We start from the raw sequence: 17072 nt of genomic DNA, 5'->3' as shown, positions 1-17072 counted from the left end.
TCCAGTCACTGATTTGTTTTAAATTCGCCACGGTATGCCTCCACTGACTCGTTATAGCGTTACTCCCCCATGTAGGGCCATACCAGCATATAGCTGTTTCATACCCGCTGTAGTGTTGTGATACAGTTGAAGTAATTTACTGCTACATTACCCGTGCACGTCTCTAATCCCACCCCATCCATTCAGTGCCGATGAAACTTCAGTGTTCACTAAAAGCCAGCATCAGCGCATCACCTTTCAGTCTCAGCACTTGTTAGACCCTCATGCAACCACCCACAATTATAGAAACTCTTTAATGATAGCATGAATATACTGTAATAGTAAACGTTTACATTATGATGATCCCATAAAATAAAAAAAACAATGACTACAATAGCACAAGAAGCCAGATACACTAGTGTTTGGTTATGAAGTCCACCAAGAGTTCATAATATAGTAGTGGGGTCTTGGTACCCAGCATTGTAAGTGGGTCAGTACTGTTGACCTGTTTGACCCACTGAGCCGAATAGTAATCGAAAATCGAGGCAGGTCTTAATTAAAATAGAGGCGTGCCCCAAGAGCTAGGTTAAAAGTCCACAAGTTCCACTAGTCAGCTCTACATATTTTTAAACTATAGAAAATTGTCTGCAAGAAGTGAGTAGCTACGTATTATCAAGTGGGTGTGGCTCCACGTAGGTATTATCAAGTGGAGGTGGCACCATGTGAGTTTACATGCAGTTACCTACATTTTCAAGTAGCAACACGGATATGGTGATGCATGCATGCCCACGGAGCACAGCTGGTACAATTCTCATAAGTAGGCGTGGCTCTACATACCACACAGACAGCAAAGCATATTCCTGAATAGTGGGTGTGGCTCCACGTAAGTTTCTTGAGTGTTTACAACTGCATTTCCATCAATACAATCAAGCTCGTTAACTTTTAGTCACACGTGATCTCATCCGTGTCAGACCCAGATATTCAGTGAAGTGGATAAGACCCACTTGACCTGGACAAAATGTGACCCAAATGACCCAGATAATCTGGATGACCCGGCCCACTTACAACACTGGTACCACATATTAATTTTTCTTCACCATTTGCATGATTTTTCCATTGACCATAAGTTCACCCACCAACAGTCACAACATCAGTATCCACCCTGCACATACAGAAAGGGATACGGTATATGGTAAGGCACAGCTAACTAAAAACATGTAATCACATAGTCAGACTTAATATGTCAATATGTATAGTGTGTGTATAGCATATGTGTGTACATATTGTTATTCAAGCTGAGTATGTGTCTGGGCCAGTTCTTCAAATCCAGGACCCTGCCATTGTCCCACAACTAATATGCACTACACACATACACCAACATTCCAATAATACTCACCGCATGTTGTAGTTGGACTTCAACCAGTGTACTTTACAAAAGTCTTTATGGTCAGGAGGTCCTACGTAGGTTCCTTTGGTTGATCAGATTGAGGCAGGTCTTGTATGGGAGGAGTAAAACAGTGTGACTAACACCTATACAACATGAGCATTGCATCATTTTATATACATTAAAGTGGGCATCCCACATAGCCATTCCCAAGATGTATTATTCAGCATACTGAAGGTGGTAGCAATTGATGACCAATTTTGTAATATATTACTTGACTTGTTTTGTGGTTCTCACCTATGCTACATTATTGACATAACAATTTTCGTTGCTAGGAGACATATAAACTAGGAGGGACTAACGGTTATAGCGTAATGGTAAACAAGTTACAACAGCAAAGGAAATTTTAGTGATCTAGTTGATAGATAAAGGTAGAAGACAATTTGTGGTTTCTCCAGTCCTTGTTTGAGAATAAGCACATTAGCTGCTATAAGCACAACAAAAGTAAGACAGCCTAAATTTTAACACAAGGTTTATGATGCAAACTCATTATGCACCTGCCCCACCACCCCCCTTGGATGTAAGTGGGGTTTTACAAGGGGAATTGACATGAAACTGCTGCCCCACTATGGGGCACAATCATTCATTAAGCACCCAAGTATTTTTCCTACGCTATGTCAAATCCTGAGTAAATCCCCACGTTGCAACTGGAACCAATTTGGGTGGGGATTTGACACCATAGGTTTGCCCTACCATGGGGCATTTAACATTCGGTTGTGCCCACTATAGCCCCATATATGTTCGAAGGGAGGGGTAGTGGGGCAATACATTGATAGATGCATTACAGGGGTAAATAGATTAAGCCTGTACCTTGCGGGCCTAAGCATGTTCCTCTCCTGTTTTGAAAAATAATCTTTTATTGCCTGGCCCTAACTGGAGTTTGCCTGACACCTTCAACACACAAAAAGCTATCTAATATGGTTAATTTAGCTTCCACCATTGGCAAACTACAACACTCAACAATTATATCAGAGTATACACATAACTCTATATATCTTCCCAGTTACTATATAGTAGGGTCCATGGTTGTCTCAGATCTCCACATATTATCGTCACATCAATCGATTGATGCATAGTAATTATGGTATACTGTATGTACGCATTGAGCTGAGCCCTCAAAAATATTAACTTATTAGTTTTGTAGTACTGAATCATTCAAATGCCTGACACATTATTTATAGCCAAAGATTTCACCATACATTAGAGGAAGCCATAAAAGTATATAGCCTTATAGCCTTTCCTGAACTGTTGATGGAAGCATTTGTCTGCTCTTGACAACTTCGCTGTCATCACCAACCATCTGGTTGGTTGAAATGTTGAGAAAAATCTTCTTTCATTTTTAGCTGTCACTAGGGTTCAGGTCAACTTGTTTGCGGTCTGACCCACACAGCTGCTAGAACAAGCCAGCTGCAAGGATCTGGCCTACAAAAGCATAGATATATAATCCCAGGAAGCTACTATGGTGTGGGGGATTCCTGTCTAAAATTACGACGGTAGTTATATATCCATTTACAATGACTTATACATGAACTTACTCGGCAATTCGCTGGGAGAATAGTGTGACGCATTCAGCACCTTCATGTCCATTCCGAGGCATACATTCAGCAACAACTCGCAGCCGATTCGCCTCCACTTGTTACGCACAGAGACTAGTTATATCACCAACCCACCGCTTCAGGAAGAACCATTAAGATGGTAGCCTCGACTTTGTCACTATCCCCGGTTCTTATTTTCATGTGATACATCACACAAAAATTAATATCACGTGAGTCCTTGAGGGACGAGTTTTCTCTTAGCAAGTCACTTTTAGTAGCGCTTCTAAACACTGAACTTGAAGCTTTTGCTACTGATTTAGCTAGTTAATCTGATACTGAAGCTGTTATTATGCATTCATGCAGTGTCTCCTATTCAGTGTAAGAGGGATAAATGTCATAATAATTGACAATTACATGAACAAATAATTACAAGAGGTCAGGAGTCTAGTCTCAGGGTTACCAAGTTTTTACTAAAAAGTATGGAGCCCTGGCAATAGCCAATCTTCATTAACTGTATGTTCTCCAATCAACAAAAAGTAGTGATATCCTGTGTCAAAAACATCCCAGCTGTAATAAAAGGCGAGGCCAAGAATGCACAAGTACATGTTCATGGAGTAACTACAACCAAAAGACATGATATAAATAAAAAGATGGCCAAGTAGAAACCAATTGTAAATTTTTAGTTAAATTAATTTTGGTAACAATGCAGTGTAATCATCTTTTATCGTCTCAGTAGTATTGTTTATATTGCAAGCACACATGTACAGCTAGCTGGATGTGATAATGTGAAGCATATAGAAAACGAATGCATAAAAGTGCCTATACTGTAAATGCTTTCTTGGCCAGATTTTGATATCATGTCTTTTGGTTGTAGTTACTCCATGAACATCTACTTGTGCATTCTTGGCCTTACCTTTTATTACAGCTGGGCTGTTTTTGGTACAGGACAGAAGTTACTGTAACAATAACATCATATCTGTTAAAATACTCTAATAGAATGCACATATTTTTCTCGAGGACTTCTAAAGAACACACATAGAATATTCTAGATTAATCATTGCTAGAATAAGATCTATTTATAGAACTTTACGTGGGCAAGATCAAAGGAAAAGTGTACTTTAAATTTCATAAAGTACACTCTTAGCTGGCCAACAGTGTTTCATTGATCACAAAGAGTGCTTTATTTGTTCAATAAAGCACTCTTTGCAGTGCAATAAAGCACTCTTTGTGGACAATAAAACACAGTTGCCCATGTGCTCTAGTGCAGGCTAATAGCCTCCGGGGCTCACGCCAGTATGACTAATCACCCAAGCCAGTGAAGGCTGATAGCCTCGCTGCGCTGAGTGATCAATCACCCCAGCCAATACGAGTTCTACCACTGGATTGCTTTTATAGACGTACCTAAATGCTTCAATGATGGGTGGGAGAAGGTAACGTTGCTGTTACATTTGTTAATGTAAATGGACAAGTCCTGGAGATATCACGGAAATATTTCACCATGTGACTCACAATAGAATCGATTGTGGGTTGCGAGCAAAACCTGCCAAAATACATGATGAACATCTACCATGCCAAACTATGGTGAAATATGTGTGATTTACTTTGTTAAACTAGTTTGTGTGCGTTCAGGCTGCTAATAATTCGTGCAACACGTGTTAATTGCGAGTCCTATTGTATGGTGAAGCTACACGACTAGAAAGTTCCATAAATCATTTAAAGCATTGCCTTACTCGTGCTATATGACAACTAAAGTACGAGGCACGCGGCCGAGATACTAATAAAGCATGAGGTGAAGCCAAGTGCTATATTAGCATTGAGGCCAAGCGCTGAGTACTTTATTTTTCATATAGCACTCGCGGCTATGCTTTAACATATACGAAATGATAAAATTTTTGCCATTGAGTTGATTTAAATTTCATTATAACATAGAAATTAAGTAAGCTGACTAGCTGACAACAGTGGTTTAGTGATGAAGGGTTTGAGAGATGGGTATGGTCCCTGGTTTGAACCCTGGACAATCTTATGACATTCTTAATTCTTGGTGACTGTTCTATTAGAGTGTTTTGACCATATGATTTTACACCAGGTTGGTTTTCTCCTTGTAACTGTGCAGCTGTCGTTGCAATTTGTTTTAAACCACAAAAGGCTTGAGCTATGATGGTTATCTTCTACAGTTATTAATCTACTTGCACTCCAATTTCAACTCATTTTACCTTCATTGGTTTGTCTAGTAGACATGACAACAAATTGTTTTTTATTCATGATACTAGATTGTAGGGGTGCAACAATATATCGATATATCGATATATTGCAATATTTTCTATCACAATACAATACAATATGTGTGATGAAAAATATCAATATATTGCGTATTGCAATATATAGTGTAATATTGCAGGGTTGTAATGGGCAGTGGCTTGTGGATAATTAGCCTATTCAGCTGCCACCCTCCTGGAGGGCGGGCATCAAAGCCACCAGAATGTTATTATTGATGTTTTAGAAGCCACATATCCTAAACAAACAGTACTGGTTGTAGTACTGCCTACTTGTACTGTAATACCTATTTAATAACTGTTGGCCATCATAAGCAGCTTTTGACTGGTGGGTGTACACCACATGACACTAATGCTATCTGCTGTATCTTATGAAGCTTAAATCCATGAGTTATTTACAGAAGTATAACACTTCAACATCACCAAAGGCCTTAATCCAAATATTGCAATACAGCAATATATTGCAATATTTTTAAGGCAATACGCAATATGGTATTTACCTGTATTGTTGCATCCCTACTAGACTGCATACCTGTTATAGATGGTTGGCATTTTAGTTATAACTTTGTGACCATCATCCCAATTTCTTTCAAATAGTCTACAGAGTTAATGCTATTTTTTTTAAAGTGTACAAAAAGATTAAGAAGAAGATTATATGAAGAACATGAAATTAACTTTGAAGGCACATGGCAGGAAGGATTTGATGGAAGTTTGGAATAGGAGGTGCCCAAATTCTGAGGGAGTTTCAACAGCAAAAATGATGAATTTTATTTAGGGACTATCGACCTGCAGGTGCATGAAAATGGCATTTCTTGGTTCCTGTAAAATATACACTTATCTGTCACATGTCTGTACTGGCTGGCCTTGGACACAGCACACTGTCATGTGTCTTGAAATTGATTAACATTACAATCATTGCATCCATTTCTTGACTGCCACTTTTGATTTCACAACTTTTTCACCCAAATTGTTGTGGGAGCTGAACTCTCTATAAGGTGACTAGTTACACAACTGAACTCTTTACCAGGTCACTGGTAACATAGCTGAATTTTCTACAGGGTGACTGATAATTCTCTACAGGGTGACTTGCAACATAGCCAAACTGTACAGGGTGAACTGTTTTGTAGCTGAACTCTGGGTCATACCGAGGTTTCCGGGAGTTTCAGGAAACCCCTTTATATTATACACACTACTTGAAACATCAAGAAATCGAAACTTCGGGTTTCCAAAATCTGAAACCTATTATGGAACAGGACACATTTTAAACTTTTATCTTGATTCGCTAAATAGTAGTTTCTAACATGATAGCAACACTTATAGCAATTGTTCTGAATTATGATTTTGGCGAAAAGATCGAGATACTCTAATAAAGCAGTCAGTTACTACTCTAATATAACAGTCACTTAGCTGTAGTGGAAACCCTTTTCAAAATTCCTGCATATGCCCCTGGAATTCCTACAAAATGTTCTTTACAGGGTAACTTGTTTGTAGCTGAAATCTTTACAAGATGATGTGTTGCATAGCAGATGTCTCTACAGGGTGACTGATAACATCATAAACTAAATAATCTAATCCAAAACAGCCAGCTGTAAAAAAAGTGTGCGGCCCTCAAAAAGGCTATGGTGAAAAAAGATGTGAAATCAAAGGTGGCGGCCAAGAAATGGCTGTGATGGTAGGTTAATGGTAAAAATTTTAATAACAACAATTCAGGTGAATTTTTGTGCCGCTTGGTCTTGGCAAAAAAATTCATCTAAATTGCCGTTATTAAAATTTTTACCATTAACCTACCATCACAGCCATTTCTTGGCCGCCACCTTGGATTTCACATCTTTTTTCACCATAGCCTTTTTGAGGGCCGCACACTTTTTACAGCTGGCTGTTTTGGATTAGATTTCACTTCTTTTTGTATTTGTATACCCCAAAGCCGGCCTATCCGGCCATAGGCCGGCTTTGGGACTTTTTTAACCTGTCTTTTTTTCTTTTCCACAGGAAGAAGAAAAGATGAAGCAGATGTACTTTAAATATTTCTGATTTTATCAGTAAATGTACAAATTATATATATTTATTACAGAACTCTCCATGGTGGTTTCTTTGTGACTGAATACTCTACAAAGTGACTTCTTCTTGCTGCTCTCTCTATTGGGTGAATTGTTTGTAGCTGAACAATATACAAGTAACTTCTTCTAGTTGATCTCTCTACAGGGTGGTTTGTTGGTAGCTGAATTCTGTGCAGGTGATTTGTTTGCAGCTGAGCTCTTTACAGAATGGTTTCTTTGTAGCTGAACTCTCTACAAGGTAACTTCTTCTAACTGATCTTTCTACAGGGCAATTTGCTTGTGGCTGAATTTTCTACAGGGTGATTTCTTTGCAGCTGAACTCTCTACATGGTGGTTTCTTTGTAACTGAACTCTCTACAAGGTAATTTCTTCTAGCTGATCTCTCTACAGGGAGATTTGTTTGTAGCTGAACTCTATACAGGTGATTTGTTTGCAGCTGAACTCTTTACATGGTGGTTTCTTTGTAGCTAAACTCTCTACATGGTAACTTCTTCTAGCTGATCTCTCTACAGGGAGATTTGTTTGTAGCTGAACTCTATACAGGTGATTTGTTTGCAGCTGAACTCTCTACATGATGGTTCTTTGTAGCTGAACTCTCTACAAGGTGACTTCTTCTAGCTGACCTTTCTACAGGGAGATTTGTTTGTAGCTGAACTCTCTACAGGGTGATTTTTTTTTGTAGCTGAACTTTCTACATACAAAGTGACTTGCTCTAGCTGGTCTCTCTACAGGATGACTTGTTTCTAGTTGAACTCTACCGGGTGACCTGTTCATAGCTGAACTCTCTACAGGATGATTTGTTTACAGCTGAACTATCTACATGGTGGTTTCTTTGCAGCTGAATTCTCTACAAGGTGACTTCTTCTAGCTGAACTCTATAGGGTGATCTTCTCGTAGCTGAACTCTCTGCAGGGTGATTCGTTTGCAGCTGAACTTTCTACATGATGGTTTGTTCATAACTGAACACTCTACAAGGTAACCTCTTCTAGCTTATCTCTTTACAGGATAACTTGTTTGTAGCTGAACTCTCTACATGGTGATTTGTTGGTAGCTAAGCTCTCTACAATTCGATTTGTTTGCAGCTGAACTCTCTACATGGTGGTTTCTTTGTAGCTGAACTCTCTACAAGGTAGCTTCTTCTAGCTGATCTCTCTACAGGATGACTTGTTTCTAGCTGAACTCTCTATAGGGTGATCCTTTCGTAGCTGAACTCTCTACAGGGTGATTTGTTTGCAGCTGAAGTCTCTACATGATGGTTTGTTTGCAGCTGAACTCTCTACAAGGTAACTTCTTCTAGTTGATTTCTCTACAGGGTGACTTGTTTCTAGCTGATCTCTCTACAGGGTGATTTGTTTGTAGCTGAACTCTGTACAGTTTGATTTGTTTGCAGTTGAACTTTCTACATGGTTGTTTCTTTGTAGCTGAACTCTCTACAAGGTAACATCTTCTAGTTGATCTCTATACAGGATGACTTGTTTCTAGCTGAACTCTCAACAGGATGATCTGTTCATAGCTGAATTCTCTACATGGTAGTTTCTTTGTAGCTAAACTCTTTACAAGGTGACTTCTTCTAGCTGATCTCTCTATAGGGTGATTTGTTTGTAGCTGAACTATCTGCAGGGTGATTTGAACTCTCTACAAGGTGATGTTTTCTAGTTGATCTCTCTACTCAGTCTGGATGATTTGTTTCTAGCTGAACTCTCTACAGTGTGATCTGTTAAGTTTCTACCTGATCTCTCTATAGAGTTATATCTTGTTTGTATAGCTGAACTGTTTTACATGGTGGTTTTTTGATTGGTTGCTGAACTCTCTCTCCACGGTGACTTGTTTGTACTACAGAGTGACTTGTTTGTAGCTGAACTCTCTACAGAGTGACTTACTTGTAGCTGAACATTGCATAAAGTAACTTGTTTGTAGCTGATCTAGATGAACTCTCTACTAGGTAGCTTTTTTTGTAGCTGAACCCTTTACGCAGTGACTTGTTTGTAGCTGAATTCTCTACAAGGTGACTTGTTTATAGCTGAATTCTCTTCAGTGTGACTTATAATGTTCTGAATCTCTACAGCAACATATTGTTAGCTGAACTCTCTACAGGATGACTTGCTTGTAGCTGAATTGTCTATAAGATTAACTGTTTGTAGCTGAACTCCCTACAGAATAACTTGCAATGCCAAAGAAATTCTATAATGGAGTAAGTTATAAACGTAGCTGAATGCTTTATTAGGGTGACTGTTCTATTAGAGTATCTCGATCTCGCATATGCTACACGTAGTTGGCTTTGGAATCATAACTCAGTGGTTTGTAATCCGATTCTTCTGTACTACTGCAAGGACTTTCTATGATAATTATTCCAGCTACACACCGATTTTCAGCTCACTGTTCTAAGCGGTTTGGCTGGTAGGCATGAAAACTAATAGTTTTTCTATTCATAAAAGTCGATCGCGTAATTGTGACATAGGTTGGGTTTTGTGTCATATCTCGATGGCCTTTAACTGGATTCCTTTCAAACCACAAAAAGGCACTCCTACGATAGTTACTCCATCTACATAGCAATTTTCAGCTCATTCCTTCAAGCGGTTTACCCTGTGGGCGTGACAGACCTTCGACCTTATTTTACGCAGATAATCGGTCATAACTCCGTGAATGTTCATCGGATTCCTATCAAACTTGGTACTGAGATTCGCCTTAATGAGCCCTTTAAGTGTGCCAAATTTCAGCCCGATCCAAGCACGCATTCGTGTTTTATTGCGGATTTTGCAAAGTGTGCGAAAAGAAGAAGAAAAAAACGAAGAAAAAAACCCCAAACTTTGGCCGCTCGTATCTCGGAAATGGCTGGAGCGATTTTCTTCAAATTTGGTATGTGGACTCCCCTACCTCGCCGGCATTTCTGTAGCAACTTTGGTTTTAATAGGATAAGGAATCACGGAGCTACAAAGGTGTGAAAATCGCGTTTACTTTCTTCCTGTAAATATACTCACGGTGTGGCGCGCCGGCTACTTGGGCCGCACGACACACTACCGTGTGTCTTGATATTGTTGAATTATCTAATAGAGTGACTGTACTTTTAGAGTATTTAGATCGTAATTTGCTACACAGAGTTGATTTTTGCAGTGACTTTAAATCCAGTTCTTCTATATGCTACTAAAAATCCTTTCTATGGTAATTAATCCGTGAAATTAACGTACTGGTTTTTTAGCTCATTACCTTATGCAATTTGCTTGGTAGGCATGACAACTAATGCACGAAACTCAACTGCACAATTGTTAAACATCTTAAACTACGTGTTAAATCTCCATGGTCCTTGTCTCAATCCCTTTCAAACCACCAAAAGGCACTCCTACATTGGTTAATCTACGTATCTACAAACTGATTTTCAATTTACAGTATTTGTTACCCTCTAAGCATAACAGCAAACCAATCTTCTTTATATATGTGAATAAATGGTTATAACTCTCAAAGTGTTCATCGCATTCACACCAAACTTGGTACTAATTTGCCTTTAGCTCCAAATTTCAACTTGATCAGATAGCTCATTTTGTGTTCATAGTGATTTTTGTAAAGTGTGCAATTATTAGACAAAGAAAGAAAGGAAGAAAATCAAGAAAAAAAACTATTGCTTATATTTCAGGAATTACTGGGCAACTTTTCTTCAAATTAGGTATGTGTACTGCCTCATTTGCAAAACATGATAAGTTGCAGTTGCTCAATTTTCACAAAACAAATCCTGCACCTGTTATGCTAAAATACAATTTACAGCCTGTTGTCACAAGTTTTATTAGCATAGCACTTATTATGAATATTATGATGACGATTGGTGTGAGTAGGTCTTAGTAGTGTACTACCCCACTGATCTATACCAAAATGGCTATAATATCAGCTTTGATTCAATGGAATACAATGAGAAAAGCAATCAAGGCACAAGATAGTGTGTGTTGTGAGCACAAAAACTGGCGTGCCACACTGTGTTTATGACAAGAAGAAAGAAAATGCAATTCTCATGCATACATAGCTCTGTGATCCCTTGTCTGAATAAAAGGAATTTAGTGGTGGAGTTGCTCATCTTGAAAAATTAATAGAATAGTCACTGAAAAATCTTGATAGACAAATAGTACATCATGTATACCTAACTTGGAAGGAATATACTTTGTTATAAAACACTATTGCAAATAAATACAGGCATTACATATACATTACAACTTTTTATGGCCAAGCACAAAATTATTGTACAGTATGATAGTACTGTAAGTAGGGACCACAAAGGAGTGGGCATGGCCAATGAAAATGTCACCCAAAACCAGCCTCACTTTTCCCTGACGATGGTGAGGCAGTATTGGTTAGGTAAAACTGAACCCAAATAAGCCTTCAGATCAACCCGAAAGGTTTTCAACAAGTTGCTACAGAATTTTAAAAATAAATTATTAAATAGAATTTTCTACTAATTGACTGACTGCCTGACTGACTGACTGACCGATGCCTTCAAACAGGTGTAACTTGATAACGGATAAGGCTATGGGTTTCATTTTTTTACTGTTCGACATCACTTCGGCCCGAGAGGTGCCTTTTGGCATACCGCAGTACGTACAATGCACTCTTCATGGACTTACATACCGGTGTCCTCCTTTGTGTCACATTCTTCTTTGCTGACAGCAAAAAGTGTCGATTTGATGGTAACACTTGATGGTAACACTTGATGGTTTCCTTTCATAATGGAAATCGGCTATATTTTTCATAGTGGCTACTTTGATTGCAGAGATACTCTTCAAATAGTTCTTGATTTGTAATGCTGTGTAACGGGTTGAACATGGCTGACAATGAAGCGTAATGGATACTTCACTTTTCTGATGATAATTGATAGCTGGGGCATGCAGTGCTATTTCTTTCTCTTAATACGGTGTGCGTGGGTTCACCAGTCATAATAATTTACAAAAAAAGTTAACGAACAAGCACACAAAAAAATTTTGAATTTCCACCTAGACCATAACACATTGAAAAACAAGCTGGAGTAGTGCACAATATTAAATCACACTAAAACAATAAGAAGTGTTATATCCCTACTGTGCTCAAGATATCCATAATGGAAATGCACAGTAGGGATAAAGCACTTCTTATTGTTTAACTGTGATTTAATATCGTTGACTACTGCAGCTTGTATCTGTACTTTTTATCGATGTGTTATGGTCCCTACTCTAGTTGAAAATTGTGTACTTGTATTAGTAGCAATTAGCTTTGGTATCAGTTTGGTAGGTATTTTGCTGTATTGGTAGAGCAATAGTTTGTCTTATATCATCTTCATTGCATCCGTAGATAAGAACAATAATTTGTGTAAAAACAAACCTCAAAGCCAGTTTATAGTTGGCTTTAGGTATAGATTTAGAAAATAAAAAGAAGTGTAATCCATGCAAAAGCAGCCAAGTTCTATAAAAAGGGTGCAGCCCTCTGGGTGAAAAAGTTGTGAAATGAAAGGTGGCAGCCGTTAAATGGCTGCAATGATATGGATGAAAGTCATTATTAAAATTTATTTTATTATCATCCACATCATTGCAGCCATGAAACACCTTTGATTTCACAACTTTTTCACCCAGGCTTTTTGAAGGCCGTATTTGTAAGAAATATTTGTGTTGTAGACATAATTGGCAATATGATGCTATATGTTGCAGTATACAATTCTGTTTTACTGTTCTTGGTAGATACCAAAAACTTGAAATACTCAAAGAGAACTGACACCGCTGAAAATGCTATATATGATTCCACAATATCAACAAGTGCTAAGGTACATGTATGTAGCTATTCACACTGTTGCATTTATGTGGTAATGTGGAAATACTCGTGACAATTGAGATAACAATCACAATAAAAAAATAAAAGTTTGTTAATTATTTTAAACATTCAAATAAAGTAGTGATAATGAACAGGAGCTAAATATGGAGGAAGTGATTGCATGGAATCCTGTACAGACTTCTATGTTTGTGGTCTTACCACAATTATTTTAGCCACATGGTGAAGAATGTTTGAGAACATTTGAAGGCTTTCATCACACTGAACCAGCAAATTTCCCAAGACCAAGCAAGGATATATCAATTACAGGAGGATCAGCTTCACTATGTAGTTGAACTATTAGTTTCACCTTCAACATCATGTTCATGGAGTTATCCTTAAAGAGATTAAATTAACCATGCATGCAAAGTCAACTATGTTAGTTCATGATTTCCATTGATCTGGCTTAACAATCATTTATAGTCTAAGTCCTTGAAATTAGGTTAGGTAATCCTAAGGCTGTAGCACATGTTGCTGTCATACCTTCAGTGCTGGCCACTGTAAAGTTGTTAATAATAAATACTTTAGGTTTAAGGAAGAAATTCATCCCTCCTGGAGGAAGACTGAGAGTGGCCTCAACTAGACATTGGGTGACCTGCAGTTCAAATCCTGGGGTTGGAGTGATATTTTCCTTATTTTGGCCTCTATTGTGTTACACCTTATCAATCATTAAGTCAGTCACTATGTCAAGTCAATAAGTCTAAGTCCTTGAAATTAGGTTAGGTAATCCTAAGGCTGCAGCACTTGTTGCTGTAAGGGCCGACTTTATTCCGCAGACTGGACTCGCGGACTGGGCTCACGGACTGGACTGGACTGCACTTGCAGATTGAGTTGGAAACTGGCTTTCTAGAAGTAAACTGTCTATTTCAATGCTGGAGAGATGCCTATCTTTGAGCTACGCATACGACCGCTCAAGTTAGGAGCAAACATTGTACCAATTTGTTCAAATACAGCAGACGAGAATCATGTAAACAGTCACGTTTTAATTGAGGCGGCCTACAGGGCCCTGCTACAGGGCTTTAGGAAAAGCAGACCACTCAAGTATGGGTACGTGCATGGGTAGTCTGTATAACATAGAGTGTGAATGCCGTCACAGATCTAAGCATGCAGTGAATGCCTTAGCTGCTATACCACAATATGGAAGGATCAGTACTGGGACTAGGGAAGAGAGAATGGCCCACACCTGTTGATGTGATTCGCATCTGCTGTAGCTATTTGAACAAATAGGTACAATACTCACACCTAACTTGAACTTTACGAGCTACTAGATATGGCCCGCGTTTGCCCTCCGTGAAAGATATAGTCCGCAGTGTTGTGCTAGCTATGGTGGGTGTATACGGCATGCAAGACTAACCTATACAGTTCAGCATTTGGGCTATAGTCTAATTAATTAGTGCATGAGTTATTTTCACCCCGTTTCATCAACAAGAGAACTGAGATTATCAGCAGTCATACGCGTAGCTCAAAGATAGGGTCTCTCCAGCATTGCAAGAGCTATTTTACTTCTAGAAAGTCAGTTTCCAGCTCAATCTGCAAGTCCAGTCCAGTCCGTGAGTCCAGTCTAGTCTGTGAGTCCAGTCCAGTCCGTGAGTCCAGTCTAGTCTGTAAGTCCAGTCCAGTCCGTGAGTCCAGTCCATGGAATAAAGTAGGCCTGCTGTCAGACCTTTAGTGCTGGTCACTGTAAAGTGTTAGTAATAATAATATTGTATACATCATTGCAAAGTCAGTTGTAGTTTGTATAGACCTTGTGCGTGCCAAGGCGTGGTCTGGCAAAAACCGGAAAAAAGGTGCTACAGCTTCAAGTTTCACGATAGTTTATGAGAAAAGTGAGGGCAAAAGTATCAAACGTTCTATTGCAAAGACCTTCCCTAGGTGGAATAACTTGCCATGCAGCAAATATGTTATATACTTTTACCCAGTAACTTACTTTATACCAGTGCTACTCTATCTTTTAACACGATTCCTTCGTATTAGTATTGAAAAAATTTGTAGGCATAGAATGTGTACGTTTTTTGCCCTCAAAAAATGGCGGATACGTTATTTTGATGATGTAATAAAGTGCCACGCCTTAGTGCGCACATGGTCTATATTATATACAAGTACTAACATTATACGTATGTTGTAACACACTCATGATGTTTTTGCATCTGATTTATAAACATGACACCTAAGGGCCACAGGCCCTTGGATGTCTTGTTTACAAATAAGATACAATCCAAATGAATGAGGTATATCTGATTTGTGTCATGGGCGTGTGCAGATTGTTTGTAATGCAAAAGAAACAGACAAGCCAGGCTTTATTATGGGCTATCACTTAGTAGCTACTGTACTGTGCCCAAGGAATGATTTTACTCTAATTACTGTCTTGATGGTTAGTTAATTTTTTGGTAGCTATACAGTTTATTCATTGGTAGCATGTTTCCCATGAAACAACTCATGGTCAGTGTATCACTACCAATTATTCCAGCAATTGTACTGCTTTACACTTATATAGACATGTAACAGTTGACATTTATTACTGAGTGATATAATAATCTTTGTGAGCTTAATCCCATGGTATATGAAATAACTCAATCCAGCAGTTGTACTGCCTCCCATTTATTCATTCAGATAAGTACTGAAGCTGTGGATATTCATCCCAGAACGACACATCAGCTTGATGTATTGGACAAATTCATAACTTGGTATTGTGACTCCCTGTGGTTGAACAAACTGCTTTAAGTCATATTATTAATACACAGAAGTAGTTTCTTTTGTAGTGGTTCTGTACTTTGTGCTTTCAAAAATTCTCTAGACAAAGCCTCTGTTGACTCTTCATATTTGTTTATGTATACAAAAGGGACATACCTTTGAATGCATGCACCATTTCTGGTGGTGTACTCTGTATTTGTTCAGTGGATAAAATGCTCATAGATCTGACTACCATAATGTGTTCAGAACCCATTTTTACCCATATTTTGAACTAACATTCTTAACCATCTTGCACAGTACTTCATTTCTCACACAATGGCTGCTGTTAAGTTTAACACAAAACATTAATATTATGTTCGCATGAGTGAGGACCAACATGCATGTAATCAAGACATGATTTTACTGCAAAATATTTTGGTGCAACCAGCCAAAGAGGGCACTTGCTCATTTGATTTTGACATTTAGCATGCACACCAGGCTAAGTATTATGAATAATTAAGTACAATACAGTTTAAATAATGTGTTCACTATCTAGCCAGACTATGAAAACACTACATATGAAATGTTGGAGGTAGCATTATCTAGTATCGAGGGAATATATGAAATGGCTACTACACAATACACACTACCAGTGTCAGCATATGAAATGTCTGATATTTCACCATATGCAATTGCCAACTCACTGGATGCTGAAAAACAAATTTATGAGACACCTTTTGAAGATGAAGACAGTTATGGACCTATCTACTATGAGCCACCCTCTAACTTACAAAAGATTTATGAAGAATTTGAAGGGAAAAGATTTCGTAAACTTTATCATCGTGAGATCAGGTTTGATATTAGATTTCCACTCACTCATGCAATTAACAATTACTTTGAAAGCATGAAGCAGAAATCTGGAACCTAAGTCTTAGAACAAACGTCTATGGCTACTATTGTTCAGGGTCAAATGAGACAGACTATACAGTACACGGCCTTCCAGTTAAAGACAAAATTTGAGGGATAGCATTACAAGCAATATTGCATAAAAAAGAACTTTAAAATTGGATTGGTTATCTGTATCAGTCGTGATATATAAAAAGTTAATCTCTCATCACTACATTACTGATTCTAATGAATCACTGCATCACATGAAATGAATGCATTGATTGTAATACCAACATACGGTACCGCCCAAGCGCAACTTCGCACTCGCTCGCACACGCAACTTTGCTCGAGATTTTAAAAATCGCTAATTAAGGGGCATGGCAACTGTTTTGCTTGCGATTTTCATGAGCGA

The 17072-nt window shown here is 38.3% G+C and overlaps 1 pseudogene; it reads left to right on the top strand.

Moving 5' to 3' along the window:
- The window catches only part of LOC136251274 (uncharacterized), an 80954-nt pseudogene that overhangs the window by 54420 nt on the left and 9462 nt on the right, over positions 1-17072 (top strand).

Source organism: Dysidea avara, chromosome 3, assembly GCF_963678975.1.
Source record: "Dysidea avara chromosome 3, odDysAvar1.4, whole genome shotgun sequence".
Taxonomy (NCBI): domain Eukaryota; kingdom Metazoa; phylum Porifera; class Demospongiae; order Dictyoceratida; family Dysideidae; genus Dysidea; species Dysidea avara.
Note: the sequence above shows the minus strand (reverse complement) of the source record. Positions and strands in the feature narration are given on the sequence as shown.